This window comes from Bubalus bubalis, chromosome 10 (genome assembly GCF_019923935.1).
Source record: "Bubalus bubalis isolate 160015118507 breed Murrah chromosome 10, NDDB_SH_1, whole genome shotgun sequence".
NCBI classification, from domain to species: Eukaryota; Metazoa; Chordata; class Mammalia; order Artiodactyla; family Bovidae; genus Bubalus; species Bubalus bubalis.
Window position 1 is genome coordinate 49,529,791 of NC_059166.1, and position 15,077 is coordinate 49,544,867.

Genomic DNA, 15,077 nt, shown 5'->3' on the forward strand with positions numbered 1-15,077 from the left:
AAGGACAGTTAGTGCATTGGAGAAGGCACTGGCAACCCACTCCAGTACTCTTGCCTGGAAAATCCCATGGGCGGAGGAGCCTGGTGGGCTGCAGTCCATGGGGTCGCTAGGAGTTGGACACCACTGAGCAACTTCACTTTCACTTTTCACTTTCATGCATTGGAGAAGGAAATGGCAACCCACTCCAGTGTTCTTGCCTGGAGAATCCCAGGGATGGAGGAGCCTGGTGGGCTGCTGTCTCTGGGGTCACACAGAGTCAGACACGACTGAAGCGACTTAGCAGCAGCAGTGCATTGAAATATTCTAGTAAACTTTTTAACCAGCTTTTAGATAACCCTCAAATCCCTGTGAAATAATCTTATGCTCCTTATACTTCTTTTTCAGTATGTATACACTGTAGCTTGCTGTAATGTAATTGTTTATCAACTTCCTTTTTACCGTAAGATAATGAAACCAGTCTCCCCGATCCTGCCCTTTTCCATTTATTTAACATGAGCCATCTTACTGTTGTTCTTCTTAATAGAATATTCATTCTGCTTTTTTCTTCTCTCAAAAGAGTCCCACTTTGCACAGTAAAATTATATGAGCACCCTAGTCATTCATATATATTTATTCCTACTTTCTTGCTCTGTTAGACGCTATCTCACTTTAAACCCAATCTCTTCCTCCCTACTTTGGCTTATGTTTTGGTTACACCAGCCACATAGGAAAATAACATCAACAACTGGCTTAAAATGAAACTATTTCTTTTCTTAAATGATTCTATGGGTTGGCCCTCCACTCTTTTGTGTCACATCATGTTGATTAGGGCAATGGGATAACTGGAAGGTCCAAAATGACTTCGTTCATGTGGTTGGCATTGGTGCTGGCTTTTAGGAAGGAGCTCAGCCAGGGCTGCTGTTGGGGCCCTCACTTCTCACTGGATTCCAAACCAGGAGGAATAGACTTCAGTTCTAAGAAGGGAAGTCATATTAAGAAAGAGCACATGGGATGGGAAGGAAATGGTTCTGTTAGTCTTTGGGAATATTCTTTACCAGGACCAGCTTAATCAGGGTGACAAGCAGAATTCCAAAATCATCCCAAACATTCTGGCTGCAGTGTAAACATCCCCTTTATAATCCCCTCTCCTTGACTATTTCCATGATGGCTCAGTGGTAAAAAATCCACCTGCCAACACAGGAGACAGGTTCAATCCCTGGGTTGGGAAGATCCCCTGGAAAAGGAAATGGCAACCCACTCCAGTATTCTTGCCTGGACAAGCCCATGGAGAGGAGCCTGGCTGGCTACAGTCCATGGGGTCACAAAGAGGCTAACATAAGTTAGCAAGTGAGCAGGCACATGTATGCATTCCTTGAGTGTAAATGGGGCTTGTGAATAAGACTGTACTGTTACTTCAATAATTAGGTTGCATTATAAGGCAAAAGGAGAAGGCAATGTCACCCCACTCCAGTACTCTTGCCTAGAAAATCCCATGGATGGAGGAGCCTGGTAGGCTGCAGTCCATGGGGTCTCGAAGAGTCGGACACGGCTGAGCGACTTCACTTTCACTTTTCACTTTCATGCATTGGAGAAGGCAATGGCAACCCACTCCAGTGTTCTTGCCTGGAGAATCCCAGGGACGGGGGAGCCTGGTGGGCTGCCGTCTCTGGGGTCACACAGAGTCGGACACAACTGAAGTGACTTAGCAGCAGCAGCAGCATGAGGCAAAAAAGAAATACGATAGTTACTCCTGTGATTCTGTTGTTGAAGCTGCCTGGAGATTTTCCTGTTGACTTCTAGCACCTGATGGCAGCAGCTAGTAGCCAAAGTAACTCCAAGCTGAGGCTCAGAAACAAACTAGGGACCTCAGAACTACTAAAGGAAGAATTGAATTCTGCCTCAGTTCAGTTCAGTTCAGTCCCTCAGTCACGTCTGACTCTTTGCAACCCCATGGACTGCAGCACACTAGGCCTCCCTGTACATCACCAACTCCTAGAGTTTATTCAAACCCATGTCCATTGAGTTAGTGATGCCATCCATCAGATCTCATCCTCTGTCATCCCCTTCTCCTTCCGCCTTCAATCTTTCCCAGCATCAAGGTCTTTTCCAAGGAGTCAGTTCTTCTCATCACCTAGCCAAAGTACTGGAATTTCAGCTTCAGCATCAGTCCCTCCAATGAACACCCAGGACTGATCTCCTTTAGGATGGACTGGTTGGATCTCCTTGCAGTCCAAGGGACTCTCAAGAGTTTTCTCCAATACCACAGTTCAAAAGCATTAATTCTTCAGCACTCAGTTTTCCTCATAGTCCAACTCTCACATCCATACATGAATACTGGAAAAACCATACCTTGACTAGATGGGCCTTGGTTGGCAAAATAATGTCTCTGTTTTTAATGTGCTGTCTAGGTTCGTCATGACGTTCCTTCCAAGAAACAAGTGTCTTTTAATTTCATGGCTTCAGTCACCATCTGCAGTGATTTTGGAGCCCAAAATATGAAGTCTGTCACTATTTCCACTGCTTCCCCATCTATTTGCCATGACATGATGGGACAAGATGCCACGATCTTCATTTTTTGGATGTTGAGTTTTAAGCCAACATTTTCACTCTCCTTTTTCACTTTCATCAAGAGAATCTTTAGTTCTTCTTCACTTTCTGCCATAAGGGTGATGTCATCTGCATATCTGAAGTTATTGATATTTCTCCCAGAAATCTTGATTCCAGCTTGTGCTTCCTCCAGCCCAGTGTTTCTCATGATGTACTCTGCATATAAGTTAAATAAGCAGGGTGACAATATACAACTTTGATGTACTCCTTTCCCAATTTGGAACCAGTCTGTTGTTCCATGTTGAGTTCTAAGTGTTGTTTCCTGACCTGCATGCAGATTTCTCGAGAGGCAGGTCAGGTGGTCTGGTATTTCCATCTCTTTCAGAATTTTCCACAGTTTATTGTGATCCACAAGTCAAAGTCTTTGGCATAGTCAGTAAAGAATAAGAAGATGTTTTTCAGGAATTCTGTTGCTTTTTTGATGACCCAACAGATGTTGGCAATTTGATCTCTGGTTTCTCTGCCTTTTCAAAAACCAGCTTGAACGTCTGGAAGTTCACGGTTCACATACTATTGAAGCCTGGCTTGGAGAATTTTGAGCATTACTTTACTAGCATGTGAGATGAGTACAATTGTGCAGTAGTTTGAATCTTCTTTGGCTTGCCTTTCTTTAGCATTGAAATGAAAACAGACCTTTTCCAGTCCTGTGGCCACTGCTGAGTTTTCCAAATTTGCTGGTATATTGAGTGCAATACATTCACAGCATCATCTTTCAGGATTTGAAATAGCTCAACTGGAATTCCATCACCTCCACTAGCTTTGTTCATAGTGAATTCTGCCTACAACCTGTATAAACTTGGAAAATATCCTGAGCCCCAGATGAGCTGGTAACCTTGACCAACACCTTAGTTTCAACCTGATAGGACCTTGAGACCAGGACACAGGCAAACATTTGACCCACTGTAACTATGAGATAGAAAATTTGTATTGTTTTTATACTGCTAAATTTGTGGTTGGTTGTTATATGGCAGTGAAAATTTATACAAAAAAAATTGTCTTAGTCTGCTTATGCTTCTTTAATAAAATATCATAGACTAGGTGGCTTCATAACAAAGTTGATTTCTTACAGTTCTGGTGGCTAGATGTCCAAGGAATTCAAAATTCCAGCACGATCAGTTTCTAAAATGTTTCACTTCCTGGCTTGTAGGTGGCCACTATCTTGCCATGTTCTCATGTGGTAGGGAAAAAAAGAACATGTCATCTAGTGTCTCTTCTTATAAGAGCTATGATCTTACCATGAGACCCCTACCCTCATGACCTCATCTAATGCTAATTCTACCCCAAAGATCTCATTTTTCAAATATCACATTTGGAAATACGTAATTTGCAAATATCACATTCTTTCAACATAGGAATTTGTGGGAGGAGGGCATCATTTAATCCACATCAGTAGGGGAAAAGAAATGGTTGATTTCCTTGCTGTGCACAAACTGCTGCTGTTTTCAGCCTAGGCAGGTGTCTGTAATTCTCCAGTTTGCTTTCATCTGGAATCAGATAGACCTAAATGCTAATAATCACTACAGCTCTGCCACATAGTCATTTATTTATCTTTAAATTTATGTCCCTCATCTGTAAATGGAGAAGGCAATGGCAACCTACTCCAGTGTTCTTGCCTGGAGAACCCCAGGGACGGGGGAGCCTGGTGGGCTGCCGTCTATGGGGTCACACAGAGTCAGACACTACTGAAGCATCTTAGCAGCAGCAGCAGCAGCATCTGTAAAATAGAGTTAATTGTCATTTCAAAGTTGCTAAGAAGGTTAGAGACAGCATGTAAAGTCCCTACTGGTGCTTGGCACACAAAAGAAATTCAAGTAGTGAATGTCATCATTAGTATTTTATGTGTCACCCCACTCTTTGAGCACCAGTTGTTACAATCTTTTCTGCTGTTGTAGAACTTACTGTTAATAAGACTTCCAAAAGTTCAACCTTATTTTGACTAATGATCAATTATTTATAAAAACAAACAAACAAACTTGATTTTCTTCCTATATTATGCTCTGGCAAAGAACTAAACTTACTTAAGTGATATAAATTGATGCTGAATTTGTTTTTGTTGATACCCTGATAGCTTTATTTAGTTGATCTACTACATGATGTTGGTTTCAAACCAATCCTTTGGTTTTATTCCTTCTGCCCATTCATCATCCACAATCCTATCCATCACAGTAGAAAACATTCTCTAATCCTTTAGGAATGATGATAACTAAGGAAAATATGATTTGTCCACATTAATATATACAGTAACAACAAGTAATTATATAATAAACTTCCCTCTTTATAAAGAGGACATAGCATAACCTCTCTAAGAAACATGAAGTATTCTGAGGTTTGATCTTTCTTAAGGCATATCCCATTGTGAGAGCAATAAGTAGCAATACTCAATGCCTAAATAAGTGTTTCCTCTTATTAACCAAACTTACCCTTAAAAATCAGCCTTTAAGTTTTGGTGAAAATGTGTTCTTGTGTGAAGAAATCCAGATATACCAAATACATGGAAGTTAGACACAATAAGAGGGCTTCCCAGGCAGTGCTAGTGGTAAAGAACACACCTGCCAGTTCAGGAGACATAAAGAGAGGTGGTTTGGATCCCTGGGTCAGGAAGTTCCCCTGGATAAGATTCTTGTTCACAGTAAGATGTTTCAAATTGAAAAGAAAAAAAATAAATGAGTAATCCTTATAGGGATCAAGACCATCCCCAGGAAAAAGAAATGCAAAAAAGCACAATGGCTGTCTAAGGAGGCCTCACATATAGCTGTGAAAAGAAAAGAAGTGAAAAGCAAAGGAGAAAAGGGAAGATATAAGCATCTGAATGCAGAGTTCCAAAGAATAGCAAGGAGAGATAAGAAAGCCTTTCTCAGAGATCAATGCAAAGAAATAGAGGAAAACAATAGAATGCGAAAGACTAGAGATATCTTGAAGAAAATTAAGATACCAAGGGAACATTTCATGCAAAGATGATCTCAATAAAGGATAGAAATGGAAGTAGAAGATATTAAGAAGAGGTGGCAAGAATACACAAAAGAACTGTACAAAAAAGTTCTTCATGACCCGGTTAATCATGATGGTGTGGTTACTCACCTAGAGCCAGACATACTGGAATGTGAAGTCAAGTGGGCCTTAGAAATCATCACTAGGAAAAAAGCTAGTGGAGGCGATGGAATTCCACTTGAGCTATTTCAAATCCTGAAAGATGATGCTGTGAAAGTGCTGCACTCAATATGCCAGCAAATTTGGAAAACTCAGCAGTGGCCACAGGACTGGAAAAGGTCAGTTTTCATTCCAATCCCAAAGAAAGGCAATGCCAAAGAATGCTCAGACGACCACACAATTGCACTCATCTCACATGCTAGTAAAGTAATGCTCAAAATTCTCCAAGCCAGGCTTTAGCAATATGTGAACTTCCAGATGTTCAAGCTGGTTTTTGAAAAGGCAAGGGAACCAGAGTTCAAATTGCTAACATCCACTGGATCATCAAAAAAGCAAGAGAGTTCCAGAAAAACATCTATTTCTGCTTTGTTGACTATGCCAAAGCCTTTGACTGTGTGGATCACAATAAACTGTGGAAAATTCTGAAAGAGATGGAAATAACAGACCACCTGACCTGCCTCTTGAGAAACCTGTATACAGGTCAGGAAGCAACAGTTAGAACTGGACATGGAACAACAGACTGGTTCCAAATAGGAAAAGGAGTACGTCAAGGCTGTATATTGTCATCCAGCTTATTTAACTTCTATGCAGAGTACATCATGAGAAACACTGGGCTGGAGGAAGCACAAGCTGGAATCAAGATGGCAGGGAGAAATATCAATGACTTCAGATATGCAGATGACACCACCCTTATGGCAGAAAGTGAAGAAGAACTAAAGATTCTCTTGATGAAAATGAAAGAGGAGAGTGAAAAATTGGCTTAAAACTCAACATTCAGAAAACTAAGATCATGGCGTCCGGTCCTATCACTTCATGGTAAATAGATGGGGAAGCAGTGGAAACATTGAGAGACTTTATATTTTTGAGCTCCAAAATCACTAACAATGGTGATTGCAGCCATGAAATTAAAAGACACTTACTCCTTGGAAGGAAAGTTATATCCTACCTAGACAGCATATTAAAAAGCAGAGATATTACTTTGCCAACAAAGGTCCATCTAGTCAAGGCTATGGTTTCTCCAGTATTCATGTATGGATGTGAGAGTTGGACTACAAAGAAAGCTGAGCACCCAAGAATTGATGATTTTGAACTGTGGTGTTGGAGAAGACTCTTGAGAGTCCCTTGGACTGCAAGGAGTTCCAACCAGTCCATCCTAAAGGAGATCAGTCCTGGATATTCATTGGAAGGACTGATGTTGATGCTAAATTCCAATACTTTGGCCACCTGATGCGAAGATTTGACTCATTTAAAAAGACCCTGATGCTGAGAATGACTAAGGGCAGGAGGAAAAGGGGATGACAGAGGATGGGATGGTTGGATGGCATCAACGACTCAATGGACATGAGTTAGGGTAGGTTCCGGGAGTTGGTGATGGACAGGAAGGCCTTGCATGCTGCAGCTCATGGGGTCACAAAGAGCTGGACATGACTGAGTGAGTGAACTGAACTGAACTGATTACATAAAAAGACAACAAGTATGACTCAGATTACAAACAAACAACAAATTGGCTTTCCTTTAACAATAAATTTTCTGTGATTTAATTACATAAAGTAACTATCCCCAGAACAAAGAAGCAAATTGATTTTTAAAGGCCATGATATTCCTTTGTAGCTTTATCTTACAGATACTATAAAGTTTATAAGATTGATGAAGTCTGCTAATATTAATGATAGAGAAATTTTAAAAATACGTTGTAATTTGTCAAATAACAAAAAATTAAATATGAGCAAATTAATTGGAGCTCTATTTGAGAGAGCAGTTAAGGTTTACAAAACCTGAAACAATTTTAATGATCTTTTCTTACTATGAGAAGTTCCAGTGAAAACAGAAATCTTTAGCTAAACTTTATCAAGGTTTTATACTGTGAAATATTAGCAAATTCAGTAAGTTCAGCAAATTAAAGTCATCTTTATCTGAAGATTTGTTTCTCTGCCAGGTCTATTAACATGCAGTCCTTTTTGTGTGCTTGAAAAATAGTTGGACCTGATTTCTCTGGTGTGGAAACTGAATATCCATGAATATTCTCTCACCTGTTTTCAGACTTCAAGTACGTGTGCTTCAGAGAACAAGGAGGAAGGAGACTGATCAGTTTCTTGTTGAATAACCTCTGCTGAGTTAAATTATTATAAACATGTATTATTAACAAATATTCTCTATCAATTCCACAGAAGTAGAATACAGCAATGTACACAGTACGTTTTCACTGTGAGTTCAGGTAACCATCAATCACCATGTGAAAAGAATGAATAATCATTTCTAGAGCATACACACTTTTTCACAGTATATATATTAATTAGACTTGAGATCAGAGTTTGAGGTTTTTATATCTAATGATGCTATAATTGAAAATATTATTTTGGTAAATATTTATATATCATATTATGAATCTGTTAAAAGGCATATCAAGTCTCAAACTGTTCACACTTCTAGGATTGTACAATGTACAGGAAACCTTGTTTTGTCAAAGCTCAGTCACTCATCAGAAAAGTGTCCTGGCATTTCTATAGATATTCTACATTTGAGGTTTCCCTTTTTTAAAGAAAATTTATCCACATGAATTCATTATGGAAATAATATATAGTTGAATTAGAACAGAACAAAATTATTGTTATCTGAAATCTTTAGAAAAATATAAAAAATGAAAACCTTATAAGTTTATCAAATATACCATTTTTGTCACTCAGAATATTTTTTGTAAAGCATTAAGGAAAGTTCCACAAATGCAATAATTGATGTTCCAAGAGATGCATGGTAACTGATTTATTAGTTAGATAGACAACTTAGTTAGAAAAGACAAGAAAGAGAGAAAGAAAAAATAAATACACAGATGATCAATCTGTCCAAACTAATATTTATACTTATAATACTAAATTTTCCATTTCCTTCCCTATGTTGCTCAATAGATATTGGTAGTTGTGAAGTAAATTGCACATGGTTATTTGCCAGCCTTATTATTTCATTAAAAATGAACATATGTATTCTTTTTAATATCCCTTATATACAATATATATGCAATATATGTACAGTATGCATTTACATATGTATATATATGCACAGGTACATATATATATATATTTTTTTTTTTTTCTAACCAAAACTTTGGGTTATTGGACCAAGTACTTTCCATCTTACTGGACACATCTTTTATTTCAAATTGGGAAAAGTCTGAGAAGTAAGCAATCATACAGAAAATAGAGTTGAGAAAGTCAGTGTACTAAAATTACAGTACAGCAGATATAATGAACAGGAAACAAGCATGGAAACAAATGCTGTACTCCCTTCCTTCTAGAAAAGAACCCACAGACTACTTCTTAAAACAGTGAAGAACATAGGTCTCTTCTGTGAGATAACTTTTCCTTTTGGAAAACTTATTATTCTTGCAACTTTATACCTGATTAAGAGAAATGAATTAGTCCAAGATGGGTTAGTCAGTGCATACATATCATCAAACTAGAAAAAAAAGAAAAAACCTCAAAGCATGTTTTTTACAGAGTGACTGACATGTGACTCTGGACTTTCTTTGGATATATAATCTTGAAATAAGACACTGTCTGGCATGTATAAGGAAGATGTCATAATTCACAATGAGAAACATACCAGAGGATTTTCACTGCAGAATACATGGCCAATTATGTGTCCAGCCTTGTCTTCAGGTCTGTTCTGATGCCAGAGAAATTCTGAGATATAAGAAAAGTTTCACTACTGTTTGGATTGAATCTTTTTGGTTAACCTAACATGTGTTAACTAATTACAGAAATAGTCACTTCTCTGATTTCACTTTGCAACTGATCTAAAAGATCCTCACTAATAAGAATTATGCTCCAATTTTCTGTGATCCACAAGGAAAAATTTTTAAGGGTGACCCTACTATCTTTATGAAACTGTCTACTTTTCACCATGTCTGATCTCTGGAATTATGCAGTGAGAACTATTCAGAATAGGGACTGCTGATGGTAAGCAAGATAGAACTCTCACCAGAGTACTCAGCATGTAACAATTTGTGTATTAGGATGCGTTAGGTCATGTTGAGGTAATGAAAACCTCAACCCCCTCCCCCCACATGTCCATCATGGCTTGCCAGGGACTCAATTCTTCAGTCTGATGATATATTAGGCATCTAGAACTTTGTTGGGTACTGTGGTAAAGAACTGTATAAGGTGGTTGCACACTGACAAAGACTTGTGTCTAGAAGTGAAATCCATTCCTTCATTAATATTTATCCACCAAAGCCTGTTACATAACCATGTCTAACTTCAAAGGGAAGGAGATGGCACCATCCTACCAGGTGCTGGAAGAAAGAATGGGGATGTTTGTAAACTGTCCTAAAGTTACCATGGTTTATAATGAAAAGTAACATCTTTTCAGCTCTCTTATATATTTTAGTGGACTGAAAAGCAAATGAAATATTTCTTAAAAGTTGAGAAACGGTGGTTTGCTATGCTCTACTTTATTGAACAGAGACCATAAGACCTCACCTAATTGTGAGAACATAAATTATCCTACTATTGATGATATATTTATGAAGTAATGATGCTACTGATTCACTCCTGAAATAAAATTTTAAAATCTCTTAAAGATTAGTTTTTGAAAACTATGATTGTGGATTAAATGATCAGCTAATATCAGAAAACTTTTTTTTTAAGATAAATGACTTCTCACCTTAAATATCATTTCATCTTAAGATTCTTTTATCATGTAAAAATTAGTTAAGAGCACAACCAGTGTTAAAATCATTTTATCTGTAATTGACCCTCCTGACAATTCTTTTTTAAACTCTTTCCACCCTGAGCTTTCCTTACCATGATTACTTATGTTTCTTCTTTTGCCTCTGGGTTACTTCTTAGACTTTTGCCTTAGTGCCTTTGTTTTGGCCCTGTTTCTCAACAGTGGCATCAACCATGTACCAACCACTGTCCTCTTCTTCCTCACCTTTCTTACTATTGCCAGGCAACTTCCTTGATTTTAGTTTCATTGAGTCACAAATCATCTGATGACGGGTTTCAAATCAAGTTCTCCAATTCTGAGACATCTCCTAATCTTCAGATTCATATCACCAGTTGTTTGCTAGATAGCGTTCTATAAATAAAACTCAACACTAAACACTTCAAAAGTTGAACTAATTTTTACCTTCTATACCACAGTGTAGAAGGTAAAAATATTCTAATTTTTGTATAAAAAATATTGATAGCTGTCTGCATCATATTTCTAGAAGCTTCCAAATTATTATTGATTCCTCTCTACTCTCCTATTTCCACATATTTGGTTCCCAGGTTCTCTAATACTTGAATTTGAAACACTCATTGATATTCATCAATCATTTTTTCAGTCTTTCCCATCAGTTTCTTGGTCCCTGATCTAAGTTAAACTTTTGTCACATCTAGCACCTTGAAAAGATCTCCTCATCTTTACATACTGTCTCATCCATTACATCTTTCACACTGTGAAAATATTTATTTTCCTAAACATGAATCTGATCACTTCACTGCCTTCAGAACATGTTCAAAAGTTTTCCTTCCCAAACTCCTCAGAATGGCACATGAGAGTCCTTATTCAGACAGTATGTTTATTTACCACTGCATCTCTTTCCAGCACCATGAATCCTATGCTCCAATGACTCTGGACACTTCCTTCTACCATGATGCAAAGGTTTCAAATCTTTGTTTTCAAATCCTGTTGTTCAGTAGCTAAGTTGTTTCCAACTCTTTGTGACCCCATGGACTGCAGCATGTCAGGCTTCCTTGTCCTTCATCTTCTCCCCTTTCTCCTCCTGTCTTCAATCTTTCCCAGCATCAAGGTCTTTTGCAATGAGTTGACTCTTTGCATCAGGTGGCCAAAGTATTTGAGCTTCAGTATCAGTCCTTCCAGTGAATATTCAGGACTGATTCCCTTTAGGATTGACTGGTTTGATCTTGCTGTCCAAGGGACTGTAAATCAAGAGTCTTCTCTAGCACTCCAGTTTGAAACATCAGTCAAATCTTTACCTGCATAATAATCACCAGGGAAGCTTGATGCAAGTGATTCTCTGTCACTATCCAGAGATAACTGATTTAGATATTTGGGGGAAAATCCAGGAATTGGTAGTTTCCCTATATATATGACTATGCAATACAGTCCAGGTGATCTATGGATAGTAATTTGAAAAAGTTTGCATAATGTATTATGCCATGATATTTTTACCCTAGTTGGCTCTTTCGGCCTGGAAATTACTTTCTTTTCTTTTTGTCTACATGAGTTGCTTGTTCATTTTTCCAGAACCAGCTCTGAGAATACTTAGTTCAACTTTATCAGCTGTTCTTTGCTCCCTGCCTCTGTAGGATTTTATATTGTTTTATCTTTAAATTTGCTACATTTTAAAGTCATTGTTTGCATTTCTGACTAACCAACTACATTGACAATCCTTGATGGCAGCATTTCCATTTCAGTTCTAGTCTAAAGCAGATGTTTAATAGCTATTTACTGCATCTAACTGAACACATTCTGCTTCTCTGTGGATATGATTTCTAAAGGGGAACACTATGCACCAGAGAAAACACATGTCAAAAACACCAACAAGATGTTCTTTGTTACATTTAAATAAGGCATTTTATCAGACTGGCAGATGACAGAATGCATTCAACAGATGACAGAACAGGATTCAAGTTTATCTCAGTTGGCTGGAATCACTGGAATAAAAATTGTATGAACAAATAGAGTAACATATTTAGGTGACCAAATTTTAATAGTTCATATGAAAAATAATAAGATTTTACCTGATGACAAAAGCAGTATGACTCAAGGATGTTATTTGACTGGTAATGAAGCTAAAATCATTTCAGGCTGCATTCATAAAATATGGTACCCCAGTCACCGGTTCAAAGGGTCTCTCTGTAAGCTTCACTGAAGGGTTCAAATATTAAATATGTTCATACTGTGCCACCAGACAGGGATATTACTAAACCAGGACTAGCCTAGCGCATCAGTAAGAGAATATGCAAACAGTTTGGGAATGATCACTTGATATATTGTTGAAAGGCCTGCTTGGAAAGGAGAGAAGAGTAAATGGGGAGTGGCATCTGTTTTCAAATGTGCCAAACAGTATCATGGAAAAGAGATCCAAGGAACTGGGATCAAAGTCATGCTCTGAGAAGGCAAAATTTAGCTCAGAATACATTTCAGTTTGATTTTTACATTGGAATAAATATGCCATGAAATAACAAATTCCCTATTCTGGAGGATTTTCAGCACATCTGTCATGGAAGCTTACCTCTCCTTACCTGAGTGAGCCTTGTACTAGATGGTATCTAAGTTACCATCCCAGGATCCTAAGGTTCCTATTTTATGAGTGTAAACTTGTTTGCTGTCATGTGTGACATGTTTTTCCAAAAGTTTCAAAATTCTTGCTCAAATTTAATAAGTATTAATTTCACATAAAACACCCCATTGTAAGCTTTCCATCTAATCTTATCCCAAGCTAGTAAAAACTCACCACACACACACACACGCCCCGCTTCATACATGGTTCACCTCTAGAAGTGCTGCCACTATGCCAGCTTCACATGTGGGATCTTCCTCACTCTCATTTCTCAGATGTCCTTTCTTGGTCTGATGCACAATAACAGGGTGACCGTCTCGTTCCTCTCCCACTGACCTAGCCATGCTTGTGAATTGGGTCATTTCACAGAGCAGACTTGTTTTCACTGCAATCACCTTTTCTCAGCCACCTTCACTTTATTTTTACTTTATTTTGCACCTCTGGGTGAATTTTGCCTAATAAAAATACTTTTCAGGTAGAGAAAAAAATTCCTTGGATGATCAGTTACAGTCATTATATTAAAGGACTGAGGATTATTATCAGAATGGAAGATATACAATTTTAGAAAATAGGGAATTTTGTGGAAAGGTAGCTGTGGGATGCCTTGTAACTTAAAAGGAAGACACTTGGGACAGCTTTGGGGGTAAGATCAATAAACAAGTAATGATAATTGTTGAAGATCTTTATAATTTATGAAATATTTTGCAAATATTATATCACTGAATCCTTACAGCAAAGTATATAAAATGAGCATTATTAACCTTTCTGCAGTTGGAGAAAGAGTGCTTAAGTAACTTGCTTGAAATCACATCAGTAATCCATGGCAGAGCTAGACCTGAAATCAGAGTTTTTGATTCTGAATTATTCATTCATTTATTTGGTAGATACATGCTTATGTAATTTCCACAATAATTGTAGAAGCTTTGTTTGAAGGATAAGGGAACCAAGGCTCTCAGAAGCAAATGAACTTTCCTAGGGGAAAATAATTAAGAAATGTTAGAGGTGGAATTTAGTCCCTGTTTAATGATATCAGAGTCTGTTCTCCCTTCAGGCTTCAGTAGGTAGAGAGTGGACTCTAAATTTTGTCTGTTACATTTAATTTACCTTTCTATCACTGTCTGAGTTTGAAGATAATCCCTAAAGTAGGAGGGTAATCAAGATTTTGGGCACTACTTTGGAAAGCTGGAGTCATCCTCTTCAATTTGTTTCTTCTGCCATTCTTTATTGGCAGCTTAACCATGTTTTGTCCCTTGCTTTGCTAGCCCATGGTGATTTTCTCTTTATATTCTAGTAGTTTTTCTGGTTATAATGTAAAATCTTGGTAAACTATTAACATATATGTAAAGTCAAGACTGATGGAAGAGTGACATATTGTATAGAAATTCATGGCGAAAGGACCTGGTGTCAGCTAATGCTGTTTGTGCACAGTTCTGATTGCTTTAGCAAGCTGGGAAACCCAGAGCAAATTTCTAAATTCCTAACCCACTGACACTCATCTGGATTCTCAAGATTATTTAAAACCTCCATTATAGTAGGAAGCATAGTTCTTAGGACAACACAAAACAATGCTTGTAAAAGCGCTTATTATGGTGCCTGGCACGTAGTGCATACAATAAAAATTATCTAGGTGATTCCGTTAAATTATTGTGTTATAGCCAATGATGACTGGACATAATCAAGAAAAAAAGATATAAAAGAAATATTTTGAAAGCAATTTCTATTTCTTTTAGAAAAGAAAGTTCAAGAACTTAGGGTGACAAAAGTCTTACAATGACTGATGTCAAATCTGGGCATTCAATTCAGAATCTTGAGGCTTTGTTTTGCTTCCAAAATGTAGACATCCAAGAGAAACACAGAAGAGACAGAAATGTAGCCCTGTAACCTAATAATAATGCACGGCTGAGCCCTTCTGGCACTACTAATATATTTTCAGTTTCAGATGGCTTTAAAGCAAATTTCTCAAATATACTTCAATCTGGTTAGATACACAGCATGACAATAGCTACGTAGAAAAATCAGAGTTTATGGTTCATCAGAAGTCTATTTTAGTTAT